Source organism: Meles meles, chromosome 8, assembly GCF_922984935.1.
Source record: "Meles meles chromosome 8, mMelMel3.1 paternal haplotype, whole genome shotgun sequence".
Taxonomy (NCBI): domain Eukaryota; kingdom Metazoa; phylum Chordata; class Mammalia; order Carnivora; family Mustelidae; genus Meles; species Meles meles.
The window spans coordinates 76582160-76598360 of NC_060073.1; the positions used below are offsets into that span (position 1 = coordinate 76582160).

The following is a 16201-nucleotide window of genomic DNA, read 5'->3' on the forward strand; positions in this document are numbered from 1 at the left end:
CTGACTCTCCATTGAGCAGGGAGCCCAATGTGGGGCTTGATCCTAAGACCCTGGGATCACCACCTGAGCCGAATACAAACACCTAACCAACCGAGGCACTAAGATGCCCCAAGACACCCAAGTTTAAATCAGTTTATTACTAAGAACATATGTAACCTTCAACACATTTCTTAATCCCTTTAACGTTCAGTTCATCATCTGTGAAATGGGGAAATTAATAGCAATCTCTTGGCATTGTATTGAGGATTAACTGGTGCTTAACACAATGCTGGGCATATTGCTAATCCTCAACATGGTAGTTTTATTATAATTAAAATGATGGTATTTAATTCATTGGTGTTGCAGGTAAGAGGATGAAAAATAATTTAATTTTCTTTCATTTCTATGGGAGCATGAACATATTCAATCAGAGAATCATGAATCTCATCAGTGAAAGAACCCCAAGAGAACACCCAGTTCAATTTATATCCAGGTGTAGAAGTTATTATTATTTCCAGTGCAGTCTAGATGCAGGGGCAGAAGTATCCTTGCTTCTAGCATATGAAGCAATTGATGCCTGAAGATGGTGAGATTTGGTTACGTAACTGCCAGTAGTAAAACTGAGACATGATTCCAAGTCACCTGCCTTTTAATGTGTTTCATACATTTCTTGATGTCATTCTTATTATGCAAATGAGGTGCCATTTTGCTGATGGGAAATGTTGGCAGCCTATGTGGTTCGATGTTGCAAAGTTACTGAAATGGTTTTTTAAATAGGGCACAAGGTTCTCCAGTGCCATTCAAGTATCACCTCCTCCAATTTCACTCTTCAAATGGAATAATTCTGTCTCTGAAATCGAAATCAGAGAAGTGCTATTTGATGATGATGCTGTTGTAACCTTGTTAGTCTTCAGCTGTTGCCTCTTCCTTACTGAACAGGAATCCTCTAAGTAGCTGTAAAGATCATTGCACCGATTTTCCACCTCTCACTCAGGAAACGTATTGTATTAAGGTACAGAAATTATGGTATCAAGGATCCACGGCTCTTATTCATTTGGATTTCAAACCAGTGCGTTAGCTCTACATGGCCTTATAAGTTGGTAATTTTATATGAAGTAAGATTATCAATTCTTTCCCAGCTAGGATTCTGGGTTGAATAACATCCTCTGTCTTATTTAGCTGAATGTGCTTGATTGCTTGAGAAAAATGATTCTGTGCTGTTGCAGTGAACTGTTAAACAGACTACATGAAGGAATTACTATATGCACATGAAGTTTCTGAAAATTGAGCAGAATCTTTACCTGAAAGGAGTTTTCCTCCACAAGGTGATTGTGTAATATTTCATCTACTGACAATCTCCTTTCTATGTTGCTAGCAGATTGCATATTGTAATGCTAAACTCAGACAATAAAAGAACAACTAGTTCAGTGACTAGCAACCTTTTAAGTATTGTTATTGCTATTAAGATTTTATTATTCTGGATTTCTAGTTAGCCCTTTTATGGAAAACCAATGGCTTGGCATGGGATGAAGTTAAAAAATATTTTCTTATTCATTTCTGAGTGGTCATTCAAATCCTTTCCTCCTTAAAAAAAAAATCCTTTCCTTCTACTTGTTTGAAGAATTAATACATTTAACCACTTGTAACGTACCCTTTTCCACTGTATAATCCTCTGATAACTTTCACTTTCCTGGAAATGTTTCAGCATAATTAAACATCTCGTGATGATGATCATATATACAGTGCTGACTTACCTGGACTCTGATGTAATTAGTCTCCACATGGTCCATGTGGATGGATGGTTGGATGGTCCATGTTGTGTCTGTCCACTTGCTATCAAGATGAAAACATGTGATCTAGTCAGCCGTAGTATTCAGAAATGACATCTGCCCATTCCCAAGCCTTTTGTGTTTAATCAATGAATCATCTGCATTCCAGTGTATATGAAATATAATGTGTATAATATACAGCAGATTTTTCCAGAATATGGCTTCCCATGGCTAAAATAGAGATATGACAAAGAAAATAAGGCTTATCATCTACAACTAAATGTCATACTAAATAACTCACCATTCCCCAGTAGGTTGCCCTGCCTCTGATCCTGCATTTGTTATCTCTCAGGTAAATTTTCTCCTACTCTACTTCACACAGCCATTTATATTTGGGGAAATCCTTATACTATGGGGAGTGCTGTTAAAAAGTGTTTACTGATAAAAATACTACAGCAAAATGACATTACTAGTATTTATTTCAGTATTTATTTACAAAGAATCATGATTTTAAAAAGGATTCAGAATTTTAAATCAATAAACTAAAAATTAATACATACTAAAAACAAAATGTACTAACATTTTATAAAACAATCAAAATTAGATTAATAGAAGCTGTATATCCTAACCAGTATTTTTACAATAAAATTGTATATATGAAAACCTACATCAATTAAAGAATTCAAACTATGAATAAAAAATATAATATGAAGTTATCTGATTTGAGCATTTAAAAACCTACAATCAAGTGGCAAATTGTATCAATGTTAGACCATTGTTGAATCTGTGGCATGTTTTTCATTATAGTTTTTAGCTGGTCAACAAGGTTTCTGATTCTAGTCTATCAAGAAAATTGTTAGAGTTGTTATTAGCTAACTCTAGAATTTTACTCTATTTAACAAGAAAATAAACCATTGTTTGAGAACTTTAAGGGCATTATTTTTGAACAACCATTTCCTTACTGATAGTGAGCTTTAGTTTCACTTCGAAGATAACATTTCTAGTTTGTCTTTGTCCTTCAAATTAATCATGGAAACACAGAGATTAGAGAGCAGAGGTACAGGCATAAATTTCTATATTTCACTTTTATATTCTACGTGTTCAGAAAATCTTTGAACTTGCATCATCCTTTTAGAGAAACTATACATTGTGAATAGCTATTTTCTGCTTCTGCTGAGCATTATGTAGGCGATGAAGGATGACTTTCAAATGAGTATTTTCTGATCCAAAATATCAATGTCAAGTATACCTCTCTGGTTACGATTCAAAATATAAATTATTCAAGGTTCACATTTTAAAAAATACTGAAAAGTCAGTCTTAAAAAAAAAATCAGTATTTTAGTACATATAAATAACATAATATTCCAAATTACAAATTACTAAAATTTAATATCCAAATCACTGGAAGCAATATTCATTTTCTCACCCATGATATTACAAGGCAGGTTTCTCCTTTTTCTCACTCTTTCACTTCCCAATTGTCCAGACTGCTAGTCCATGGCCTAAACTAGCTGAATGGATGCTTCCAGATTATCCCTGCCTAGGATATTGACTCTGGTGAGTGATGTGAGGATTAAAGGCATTTATAATTTACACTTTTTGTTATTATTAATATGATGATAGGTTAATAGTATACCAGATTTATAATTTATTTATAATTTACACTTTTTGTTATTATTAATATGATGATAGGTTAATAGTATACCAGTTGCATTCTGGCTAGATTTTTCTTGTTCCCTAGAAAGATTCTAGCCAGTTTTCTAAACTGCCCTTTTTCTTCCCTGTTTTCTGAGTTGGGTCCTTTGTCTCCTACTAATTCTCTCAGTTCCCAATAACTTTGCAATATATTTACTTTTTTGCTTAAAGCTACATGGTCAGTTTATATGGTTTTTAATCACAAATCGATCTCTCAAATTCTTACTAATCCTTTAAGATCCATATCAAAAGCCATTATCTTCCTTGAGAGCTTTCTTCATTTTCTTTCTTTTTTTTTTTTTTAAAGATTTTATTTATTTATTTGACAGACAGAGATTACAAGTAGGCAGAGAGGTAGGCAGAGATAGAGGAGGAAGCAGGCTCTCCACAGAGCAGAGAGCCCGATGCGGGGCTCCATCCCAGGACCCTGGGATCATGACCTGAGCTGAAGGCAGAGGCTTTAAGCCATTGAGCCACCCAAGCGCCCCAAGAGCTTTCTTCATTTTCAAATTGAATGTGGATGATCCTTGTTCTGAATTCTCCTTGATTCCGTTGTGCTTTTCTTTTACAATTTCAAATTATGTTTTTACAGATGTCTTTTTTTTTTTTTTGCAATTGTGTTTTGTATCTTTTCTACTACATTGTAGTCTCTATCAAAGAAGGTATTTTTTTCTTTTACCCATTTTTTTTCCCCAAACACATACTCAAATTGGTCCTTTACTTTTACAAGCTGGTTTTTAAACACAATCATTACAATTTAAATTATATAATTTACAATTAAATATATTACATCAAAAATCAAGGTGATATTTACTTAAAGCTCATTTACTTAAAACTCATCACTTCTCAATTAGTACATCTTACTATAGTCTATGCTCTTGAAATTACGTCTGTCCTATTTCCTGTGGGAAGAATACATGATAGTATGTCACTACTGCTCATCTCCTCACAGCTTCACATAATAATTTCCCCTCAGTGCTAATTATAGGACATTGCGGGACAATCAATACCACAGTTAATGGCAAATACTTTAAAACAGTAGGAGATGGGGAACAACCACATCTGGTTGCCACATACTTAACAGCACACTACTGTTTGGATTCTAGCTACTCTGGTATATTCTTAAACTCATTATGTCCAGGGGCACATGGGTGGCTCAGTCTGTCTAGCATCCTACTCTTGATTTGGCTCAGGTCATGAACTCAGGGTCTTGCTGGGCTCCATGCTCAGCATGAAGTCTATCTGAGATTCTCTCTCTCCCTCTGTCACCCTCCCCATCTAAATAAATAAATAAATACATAAATAAATAAAATCTTAAAAAACAAAAAACAAAAAACATCCCTCAATATTTCCAGTGGTGGTTCCTGGTTCTCCATGGTTCTGGTTATGTCAGAGGTAGTGACTTCACTGGACCTTACTCAAGTTCTATGGTGTTCTTGGTGTTTTACTCAGAATCTTCAGCTTTGAAGTTTCTCCGCTAGTCCTGAAGCAGTTATGAGCATCATTCTTCTGTGTTGAAATCCATGCTGCTTAATCCACCCAAGGCAGTGTGTATTTCCTAAACTGAGCCTCCACTAATACTGTTTCCTTAGTTACCACTTTGGTTTTCCTGTTGCCTTATTTGCTTTTGAGTCCTGCTCGTGTCTTCTCCCCTATGATCTGATAGGAATGAGGAGTGTTGAAAGGAAAAATGTACATAACTTGGACTCTTCAACGACACTGTTAATTTTAGTCCTTGTTCAATTTATCGTGAGGTAACAAGGTTCTTAACAAGACTTCTTTAGAATTCCATCCATGATGGTTGGAAGAGAGGAAGGTTGCAAGACAACTGTGGAGGAGGTACTATAGCATTATTGAATTAAAACTGCCTCATCAAAAAGTTTTTCTTTTCTTTTCTTTATCGAGTTTAGATTGGGACACTGCCTGATTGCAATGGGACAATAGGTTTGTAGTTTTAAGAATTCTCCTAAGATTCTTAGGGGTACCTGGGTGACTCAGTTAAGTGTTGGACTCTTGATTTTGGGCTCACATTGAGATCTCAGGATCATGTCCTTGCAATTCTACAATGGGCTCTGTGCTCAGCACAGATTCTTTTTTTTTTTTTTTTTTTTTTTTTATTTTTTTTTTTTAAGATTTTATTTATTTATTTGACAGAGAGAGATCACAAGTAGGCAGAGAGGCAAGCAGAGAGAGTGAGAGGGAAGCAGGCTCCCCGCCGAGCAGAGAGCCCGATGCGGGACTCGATCCCAGGACCCTGAGATCATGACCTGAGCCGAAGGCAGTGGCCCAAACCACTGAGCCACCCAGGCGCCCCTCAGCACAGATTCTTGAGACTCTCTGTCCCTCTCTCCCTCACCACAACCAGTGAGCACACTCTCTCTCAAAAATAAAAAAAAATAAATCTTTTTAAAAAATCTCCTGAGATTCTTAGTGGTAAATATTCTTTCTAAAGAGCAACAATACTAAACGTATTTTACATCTTCTCCATAAACAACAACAACAACAATAACAACTAAAAATGAGAATGATACATTCTGGTAACAGTGATATTCTGGTTAACGACATTTTCTAGCTGGCAGGGAAGGCATGTTTTAGAACCACACTTCTACCTTCTTAAGTGGAATTTACTAAACATAACTTCTACTCTAATAATAACTGATTTATTGACATATGGCCATTATAATTATGATGTTCTCAAGATTGCTGTAATTATAGTTATTGTAAGACTCAGACCTGAATAAATATTAATCACAAAAAGAATCCAGGAAATTAAATTCTTAAAAGAAAAGTATGTAATTAATTAACTTATGGGCAAATTAGTTACTTTATGAAATCTAAAAAAAATCAATGTGTTGATTAATTATGTTGGCTTTGTTATTATAACCTGCTAATGAGGTACATTTTTACATGTTAATTAATTGTCACCTGGTAAACACCTCATTATGAATTATAAATGCTTATGATCATTGAAGGACAAGTTTAACAAATATTTGTTGATCCCTTCTTATGTGCCACACATTTTTCTAGGCTTATGGTGTACCGCACTGAACAAAAAGTTTCTGCCTTCATGGACGTTAACTCTGACACCGAAGCTAATGTCCAGACAAACAGAGGAAAGTGTGTTTTGTCACAAGGTACTATACAATATAAAAAACGGCACATGAAGATGGAATATGACAAGGTAATCTCTTTTAAAGAAGAGGATTAGTAAAGGAATCTTTCATAAAATATTTTTTGAGCCGAAACCAAGGAATTTGCAATAGTTTGCCATGTAAATGTGTGAGTCAAATATCTTATAGGTAGAAAGATTTGCAAGTGGATTTTGCTGGCAACCTTAGTAAACAGCTAGAGACCATCAAACCTGGAGCAAATGAACAAGACAGATGGTGATGAAAGATCAGACGGTGACTGGGGACCTACAATAGGTAGGGTCTTCAGACAACAATTAATAACAATGGTTACACAGTACTTTGTGCCAGACATCATCCCAAGAGCTTTACCAGTTTTAAGTCAATTAACCCTCACGGTAATATTATGTATCTGATGCATTAATTATTAACATTATACACACGGGAAATCTGAGACAAAGAAGATTTAAATAAGTAACTTAACCAAAATTGAAGGGAAGACAATGAATGCCACAATCCAGACCTACAAGCCTAGCTCTAGAATATATATATTTTTTATATATATACATATATATATATAAAATCAGTGTATGTTTTATGTTTTACAGGCTTTTGAGCTGAGGAGAAATTGATCAGACCCCCCTTTTTTAAAAAATTATATTTATTTATTTGACAGAGAGAGAGATCACAAGTAGGCAGAGAGGCAGGCAGAGAGAGAGTGGGAAGCAGAATCCCTGCTGAGCAGAGAGCCCAATGAGGGGCTCCATCCCAGAAGGCTGGGATCATGACCTGAGCCGAAGGCAGAGGCTTTAACCCACGGAGCCACCCAGGCACCCCGATCAGACCCCTTTTTATGAGGATTATTTCATTATGGTTGCTGAGTGGAGAACAGGTTCCCAACAGGCAAAAAAGCAGACAGTGTGATTTACGGGGTTATTGCAGTATAGTGTTCCAGGCTATAGATGAGGTTTGCATCATTCTAGGGTGGCGCTGATGGAGTGGAGAAAAGCAGTCTACTTACAGATGTAATCTAAAGATTTGGTTGATGGATTAAATGCTGTGATGAGAAAAAGAACCGTTTAGTGTAACTCTAAGGATTCTGGCCTCAACAATTGGAAGAGTGGGGATTCTATCTACTCAGGTAACGAATATGGGAGAAGGAGCAAAAAGACTTCAGGTTGGGGCAAGTTCAGTGGAAATTAAGGACTAGTAACGTTAACTAGAAAATCAATGGCATTAGATATTAGGGCTAAGGGTATGAATTGGGGAATAATAAGCTTATTAGGGAGTGAATGAGGGCCTTCAACCTCGAGACTTTAGAAAGACAAGAAGGAACTGGCATGTATAGAAAAGGAGAATCAATGAGTAGTGTGGTTTGGAGACAATGAGCAATGCCTTTAGAAATGGGTCATCACTGAAAATGCTATTGATACATTGTTTAAGGTGAAGTCTGAAAATTGGTATCAGAATTAGAAATGTGGGGTCATTAGTGATCTTGACAAAACCAATGTCCCCAGAGGTTGTTTTCTTTTTTTTTTAAACTTGATTTTTTTTGACAAAAATTTGATCGATAAACCTGTAAGAGAAAATAGAGAGAAAGCAGACAGAAGTACAAGCAACCTTTTAAAAAACTCTGCTGTAAAGGAATGCATAAACTAGGGTGACAGCTAGAAATGAATGTGGTGGTAAAGGAGGGATTTAAAATAATTTTAAGATGATCTATATCACAGCATGCTTACATATGGATAAGGATTATTTAGCCCCTACAAATCAAGAGAGTACAACACAATAAAATAAATCAAAGGGTTCTGATAGAATATAGAATGCTCTAGAGACACAGAGGCACATGAAACCTGGTCTAATGAGAAAGGAGAAAAAGTGACTAGAGATTCCTAGAAGTAATAACTGAATTCAATTTTGAGGAACAAGCACAAGTTAGTCATGCAAAGAAGAATGTAAAGAGCTTTCTAGGCAGAGGAAATCATTAAAAACATGTATTTACTGTACCTCTGATTTGCTTTGTAATATTCAGTCTTTATTTTTCAGCCAAATAACAAATGCTCAGGCATAACATTTTATGCCTGACCTTGAACTACAGTGGAGAAAGCCAAAGTTTGCCTTTGTGGAGATTACATTCTGGGAACAATGAAATATGAACACAGACTATGATAGTAAGATGGTGTGCAGAAACATCTTGCCAAGGTTGGCTAGACTGCTAAAGAAAACCTGCTCTGAAGAGTGGGGATTTTTGTTGAAACCTAAAAAATGGGACTGAGCCAAACCATCAAAGGGCTGGATGAGAGGCACTCAAAAAAAGTAGAGGAATTAGCAATTGCAAAATCATAAAGAAAGTCTTGTTCAAGGAATAGAAAAAGGATCAGTAGGGCTGGAGTACAGGGTGAGGTTTGAGAGTAGCTTGCACTTCCTAAGAGCAAAGAAAAGCCATTCACTGTTTTTAATCGGGCTTGTGGAGCTTCCAGAATGCAGAAACATGCATAAGCTCACCCCTCTCTCCCAGCCCATGCCTCCACCATTCCAACATATGAAGGCTATGTTCCAGGCAAAGCCATATCCCTTGGTTGAATGAAGTTGCCCCTGGCTCCAGCCACTTCTTTATCCCTGTCTTCCTGAATTATTTATGACTGTGAACTTCTTCTACACTTAACTATATAACTGATACTAAAATTACTTTACATAACTTAAATGACGTTAATTTTCTTAGTACTATACCCTAACCCCTGAAAGAGTTCTTTTTTTTTTTAAAGATTTAATTTTATTTATGTGACAGAGAGATCACAAGTAGGCAGAGAGGCAGGCAGAGAGAGAAGGGGAAGCAGGTTTCCCGCCAAGCAGAGAACCAGATGTGGGGCTTGATCCCAGGACCCTGAGATCATGACCTGAGCCGAAGGCAGAGGCTTAACCCACTCAGCCACCCAGGTGCCCTGAAAGAGTTATTCTTTAAACAATATGCCATATCGAGGACTCTTAAGAGTTCTGTTTCACTTATTAGAGATACAGGTTATATGAAAATAACACATTATTAATTTTCTCCCTCATGCCAAACATGTTGTTCATCATACTGCCTTTTCTCAGTAAAAAAATACCACGATTATTTGGCTGGTGGGAATGATTTTTTGTTTCCATTTTCCCTTCACTTCCCAGCAAATAACCCATCACCTATGTATGTTATTTCTTCACCCAAAATGTATCACAAATCCCTCCTGGTCTTTTTATTTCTCTTGCAACCATGGTCCAAGCCACAATCTTCTTTCACACAGATTACTGCAAATAGTCTCCATGTGGTTCACTGATTCCATCTTTGATTCGCTCATCCCTGTGCTATGAGCAGCCAAGGAAATCCTTTAGGAACACAAACTAGAAAACTGTACGAGTCAGGAGTACAGTTAATATATGTGTTATTGGTGTCCTCTGCCTAGAAGACGGTACTCTTATTTGGCTGATTAACTCTTACTCATCTTTTACAATTAAATTCAGATATTCTTTTTTTTTTAAGATTTTATTTATTTATTTGCCAGAGAGAGAGATCACAAGTAGGCAGAGAGGCAGGCAGAGAGAGAGGAGGAAACAGGCTCCCTGCGGAGCAGAGAGCCCGATGCGGGGCTCGATCCCAGGACCCTGAGATCATGACCTGAGCCGAAGGCAGCTGCTTAATCCACTGAGCCACCCAGGCGCCCCAAATTCAGATATTCTGTCTAGAATCTTGACGGTGACTTTTTCTTCTTTCTCACAAGAGACTAGGTTGGATATCAGTCTGTGTTCCTAAAGCATTCTATTCTTCCCTCCATCAAGAGCACTTTATTTCCTTTACTATATTAGGTGTTGACTTGCCTACATACCTGTTTTGCTCTCTAGACTATAGGTTGCTTGAGGACAAGGTCTGTAACTTTTATTTACATGTGTATCTTATTACCTGAGAAATAATTAGTGCTTAGTAAATGATGTTCATTCATGGCACTTGTGAATGAGCACACAAATGCATGTGATCTCAGATGATTAGAAAAGGCTTCATGAAGAAGTTGATACTAGATTTCCCACTACCATTTATTGAAGAAACAGTCCTTTCCCCATTGTATATTCTTTAGCCCTTGTCAAAAATTAGTTGATTGTCTATGCATGGGTTTATGTCTGGGCTCTCTAGCTGCTCCACGGTCTATTTACCTGATTTTATGTTAGTGCCGTCCTTTTCTGGTTGCTACAGCTTTGTACGCTATCTTGAAATCAGGTAGTATAGCATCTCCAGAATACTGTTGGGAAAACTGAACACATGTGAAATAATGAAATTGGATCACTATCTTATACCACACAGAAACAAAACAAAACAACAATAACAAAAACCTCAAAATGGATGAAAGACTTAAACGTAAGACCTGAAACTGCAAAACTCCTAGAAGGAAAAATAGAAAAAAAGATCTTGACATTGGTCTTGGCAATGATTTCCTTGATAAGACACCAAAATCACAAACTACAAGAACTAAAATAAACAAATGGGACCACATTAAACCAATGAACTCCCGCACAGCAGGGGAAACAATCAATATATTGAAAGGGCAACCTATAGAATGGGAAAAAAATATTCACAAACCATATATCCGAAAAGAGGATAATATCCAAAATATATAAAGAACTCATACAACTCAAAAGAAATATAATCCTAATCGTAATCCTAATCATAGTCATCCAAGGAAAACTGGGCAAAGGACCTGATAGAGATTTTTCCAAAGAAGATATACAGATGGACAACAGGTATATGAAAAGTTACTCAATATCACTAATCATCAGGGAAATGCAAATCAAAACCACAATGAGGTGGCCACCTGGGTGGCTCAGTCAGTTAGGCATCTGCTTTCAGCTGAGGTCATGATCCTGGTGTTCTGGGATCAAGCCCCTATCCAGCTCCCTGCTCATCAGGGAGGCCTGCTTCTCCCTGTCCCTTTGGTCCTCTGTCCCTTTCCCTACTCTGCCCCAATCTGCTTGTGGGAACTCTCTCTCAAATAAATAAATAAAATCTTTAAAAAACCCACACAATGAGACACTACCTCATACCTCTCAGAATGACTAGTATCAAAAAGACAAGAGTACAAATGATGGTGAGAATGTGAAAAAAGGGAACTCTTAGACACTGTCAGTGGGGATGTAAATTGGTATAACCCTTATGGAACACGGTATGGCAGTTCCTTAAAAAATTAAAAATTAAACCACTACATGATCTCATAATCCCACTCCTGGGTATATATCTGAAGGAAAACCAGCATCTTGAAGAGATATCTGCACCCTCATGTTCATTGTAGCATTACTCACAATAGCCAAGATATGGAAATAACCTAAGTGTCCTTCATTGGATGCCTGGGTAAAGGAAATGTTTTATGCATGCATGTATGTATGTATGTATGTGTATAAGTATAATGCATTTATATATTTAAAATTTATATATATAAAGAAAATGTTTTTGTATGTATGTGTGTATCTATATACATAATTTATACATTTAAAACATATATAACATATATACATATATATGTATATGTATGTACGTATACATACATTATATATGCACATTAATATATGTATGTATTATTTATCCAAGCTACCTCCTAGAATAATTAGGATGAGGCAAGGGAATATTCTGATCAAATACTCCAGCTGCACAGTTTTTCTGAGTCATGTCTGTATCATGTTCTGGCCAAATTTCTTGCTGTGGGACTTCAGCATCTTAAAGTAATTACCCTCAAAATATGTTCTATGGAGTGATTAAAATACTCTTCAGGAAAAAAAAAAAATACTCTTCAGGGAAACCAGTGCACAAGTAAGCCTCTGGATAGGTTAACAGTTCAGCTTCTTTCATGAGAGAGAAACTGTGCATTTTAAGCCTTCATGATCAATGAGAAGATAATAAAGCCCACAAAACTGAATATACCGCTCCATCCTTAGAGTAATGAGATTAATTTTCTGTATCTAATAGAGATTGCAATTTACCACATCATATATATTTATTATCCCTAGAATTTGCTTCACCCCTAGGGAGAAATACTGGCAGTATGATGCAGGATTGCACAAGCAGAAAGCATACATCTCTTAATTAAAACAACATTAGATGTCTGAAAATAGGTACCTGTGTGAGTTTTACTAACACCCTCAAAGGGAAAAGATCCGAAAGTATGGACATGCATATACACATGCACATATATTCATGTATACGCATGTTATCTATGTACACATATATGGACGTGCATAGACAAATGTATGTGTATAATACATTTTTATAATTTTCGATCTCCTAATTTGTAATAATACATGTTCTTGACTTACAGTTTCAAATAGTAGAAAGTGGCATATGCAAGATTAAGATGCTTTCTGCTTTTCCCTCCACCCCACTTCCTTGAGGGGCACCCTACCCCACTTTCTGATATAAATTTTTAAAAATTAATGTTATGTTTATAGCCATAAGCCAAAATGTTATTACACATTTATTTTTTTGGTCAGTATCATTTCTTCAATTGGATGCTGTATCCAGGTATCTTTTCATTGTAGCCGAAATTTAGCACAGTTACGTTGCCTGCTACTTCTATTTTTCTCTCCTTTCTAAGCCTTGTTTTTGTTTTTCTACTTTTTTGTCCTTCTTGTAGTTTTATTTCTTTACTGTAAAATCATACACATTTCTACTTTTAGTCCATAATTGTTAAACACTAGCTACTGATACATTGCTATGTAAGAGGAGGCAGTTAACTAATAAATAGCTTCGCTCCTCTGCTTGTCTTTATTCTGACTTTTATCAGTTTTGACATAACTAGATATTTTCAAGTTTTCATGATTTACAGCATTCAGGTTCTGTAACTAAACTTAACTCTCTTGAATATTTAGCCCACTCTTCATTCTGAAGGTAGGTAACTAATGAAAACAATATTAAGAATAGGTAAAATAGGGGCACCTGGGTGGCTCAGTGGGTTAAAGCCTCTGCCTTCGGCTCAGGTCATGATCCCAGCGTCCTGGGATAGAGCCCCGCATGGGGCTCTCTGCTCAGCGGGGAGCCTGCTTCCTCCTCTATCCGCCTGCCTCTCTGACTACTTGTGATCTCTCTCTCTCTGTCAAATAAATAAATAAAATATTTTTAAAAATAGGTAAAATGTATATTGAAACAAAAAATACTGTGATTTGACAAAAGAAAAGAAATTCAATTCTATTTCCCGAAATCTTGTCATTCAGATAAGGATTTTCTACATGCCTAGCTAAAGAGAATTCTCTTCTCTTATACTCAAGTATTTGCTCAAAATTATATCACCTTTCTGCTTATTTCAAATTACATACATAATTTTAATTTTTTTTTAGTTTTTTAAAAAAACTTATTCTTCCTTCCTTCCTTTCTATCTTTCTTTTCTTTTTTCTTTTTTTCTTTCATTTAAGATTTTACTTATTTATTTGACAGAGAGAGAGATCACAAGTAGGCAGAGAGGCAGGCAGAGGGAGAGGGAGAAACAGAATCCCCACTGACCAGGGAGCCTGATGTGAGGCTTGATCCCAGGACCTTGAGATCATGACCTGAGCCAAAGTCAGATGCTTAACTGACAGAGCCACCCAGGCGCCCCAGGTTTTGTTTTGTAATTTTGTTTTTTGTTTTTGTATTTTAAATGCTTTCCAGAGTTCTAGTCTTTTGTTTCTTGTTAATAAAGGAAATTTATGAGATCTTAATTTCCCTAATAACACAATCTGCTGATTAAACCCAATTTCTTCCTATAACTATTCTTGCTGGTCTAATTTTGTAATAATCAGGGCATGCTAAACATTCAGTATATTAGGACCAGACCTACTTCTTTTGGTAGGTCTGATTTTATAAACGCTGGTGATAAACCAAGTCTCATTTATATGATGCATCTTATGTTGGAAATGTCTGTGACTCTAGGTATCTGATCACTCCTGAGAAATGACAGCACAGCTAACGTGATATCTTTCGAAGATAGCAATTGCTAACTTAATAATTACCATAATTAAATGAATTATAAAAAAAAGACCACTTTCTTCTTGCTGACAACTTCATGAATTCACTATTTGGTTTAGTTTGGACTTACTAGTTTCTAGACCTATTGCACATTGTCATCTCTGGTTTAAACTATTCGGTTTCCTGCTTTAGTTCCTACGGGCCTTGTATTCAGTATCTTTTTATATCTCAGATGCATTTATCATTTGGTTCAAATATATATTCAAGGAAATTTTTTGAAATAGGTATCCATGAGACAAAATATCTGAGTTTTTCTTTTTTCTTTTTCAACTAAAAATTGGACTTGGAATTAAAAATTAAAGATCACTTAACTCTGAATTTTGAAGGCAAGGCCCCATTATCATCAAGCTTGGTTTGGGTTGTAGCCAAATGTGATCCCAATCTGAGTTCTTATTCCTTTGGAAGCAGCTTGTTTATTTTTGCCATTCTGAAAGCTCATGGAATTTCTCTTCAAATTCATTAATTTTGCCATAATATGCCAAGTTTAAATCTTTTTATCCTATTTTATTTGATGGTTAGCAAATTCTTTAATATAGAAAATAGCTTAAGATCACTGAAATTATATTTTTTATAATTTTATAATTTTTATGATTTTATTTTTTCTTAAAATTTCTGTGTTAATTCCAGAATTTCTATTTAATTCACATAGGAATATCTGCATTGATCCTTTGTATTCCTTAATTTCTCTCATTTTTTCCATATTCTGTAAAAGTTCTTCATTCTATCATTTAAGATGGGCGATTTCATTTAAACCAGATCTATTGTATTATTTAGCCATTCTATGGACTTTTATAAATTTTAGGAATCACATTTGAAATTTCCAAGAAAGTTTCGTTTTATGTAATTACTTTTTCTCCCATTGCAGTCTTTACTTCATTGATCATCATAATTTTTAAAGTTCTCTTTTGTTCCTTAAAATTTCTCGGGTTCTCTGTGTGTATGTGTGTGTTCTTTTATTCATCTTTTCTCTTGCTTGTTGTTGCATTTCCTCAAATGTTTGATGATGTTCGATGATTCTTGGTTAGACAAATTCATATTTATGAACAAAGGACTCAGCAGCTAATTAAAGGGAGATCGGTATTTCCTGTAGGTTTGCTGGTCTGTTTTTCTGAAGTCCTGTCCTCTCTGTGGGAAAGTTGCATGTAGAATATTTGTGGCACATTGAACGGCAGGGTGGCGCATCGGGGCGACCCAGGGCAATGGTTAAGTACATTGGACTCTTTTTTTTTTTTTTTTAAGATTTTATTTATTATTTATTTGACAGATAGAGATCACAAGTAGGCAGAGAGGCAGGCAGAGAGAGAGGAAGGGAAGCAGGCTCGCTTCCGAGCAGGGAGCCCGATGTGGGGCTCGATCCCAGGACTCCGGGACCATGACCTGAGCCGAAGGCAGAGGCTTTAACCCACTGAGCCACTCAGGTGCCCCGTACGTTGGACTCTTGAACCAGACTCTGTTCATGTCTCAGCTCTAATACTTTCTAGCTGTCAACTTCGGCAAATTACTTAATATTTCTGTGCTCCAGCCAGTTTCCTTCTCTCTTAGGTGATGATGATAATGTGACATACCATACAGCTGTTGTGAGAATGAAATGAACTAATTTAATTGACATAAAGAATTCA

The 16201-nt window shown here is 36.1% G+C and overlaps 1 pseudogene; it reads left to right on the forward strand.

The window, feature by feature from the left end:
• The first annotated feature begins 14317 nt into the window (after window positions 1–14317).
• On the forward strand, window positions 14318–14435 carry LOC123950184 (annotated as a pseudogene).
• Window positions 14436–16201: the final 1766 nt, after the last annotated feature.